Raw genomic sequence first — 667 nt, forward strand, 5'->3', positions numbered from 1 at the left:
AATATTTCCTTTTATTTTTAACTAAGAAACTAAACCATGGAGCCAGTAAGACACAAGAACAACGTGCCTAACAGAAAGTTTTAACACGGCAGCTTTATCTATTATTTTGATCTGTTTCATCATCCTTTTCCTTGTTGGCTTGATCTATGTTTACTTTTTCTACTTGTAACACTTCTAAGTTAGTTTTGCTTAAATTTTTATTAATCTTTATGTCTTCGCTAAATCTTGTGTGTAGATTTACATCGGATGTTAAGATCAAGAGCATTTCCATTGTTGGTGGTGCTGATGGGACCAGCCCTTCAAAAATGAGAGCGTGAGTTTGTGCAAGCAACATCTGTTTTTGTATGAATTCCTGATTAGGTGGTTAAGCTGACAGATTTTTTATAATATGAGCTAGTGTAGTAGAGAGTCGTGGGATCATAGCTTCCCTAGTTTTTTTTTACACTTAAATGTTGTTGTCCCTGGACCCCGAACCACCTTTTTGACACTTTAATGTTCTTTTAAATGCAGATTTATCAATCGGGATGGTATTGATTTTTCAGATGCTCAAAGCATGCAACCTGTGCAGGTGTACTTTCGTTTGCTTTTTTAAATGGAACGTGCACATAGTAGCGTACTCGAATAACTTATTTGCTCACCTTAGGAGTGGGACTTGGCAGAAAACTTG

At 36.3% G+C, this 667-nt stretch overlaps 1 long non-coding RNA gene across 1 annotated transcript; it reads left to right on the forward strand.

Annotated features, from left to right (window-relative positions):
• The first annotated feature begins 6 nt into the window (after window positions 1-6).
• LOC140965419 (uncharacterized) lies at window positions 7-667 on the forward strand. The gene is made up of 3 exons (XR_012173073.1): window positions 7-313; window positions 511-568; window positions 644-667. It is a non-coding gene; the product is annotated as an uncharacterized lncRNA (long non-coding RNA).

Source organism: Primulina huaijiensis, unplaced genomic scaffold (assembly GCF_012295235.1).
Source record: "Primulina huaijiensis isolate GDHJ02 unplaced genomic scaffold, ASM1229523v2 C13142914, whole genome shotgun sequence".
NCBI lineage: Eukaryota > Viridiplantae > Streptophyta > Magnoliopsida > Lamiales > Gesneriaceae > Primulina > Primulina huaijiensis.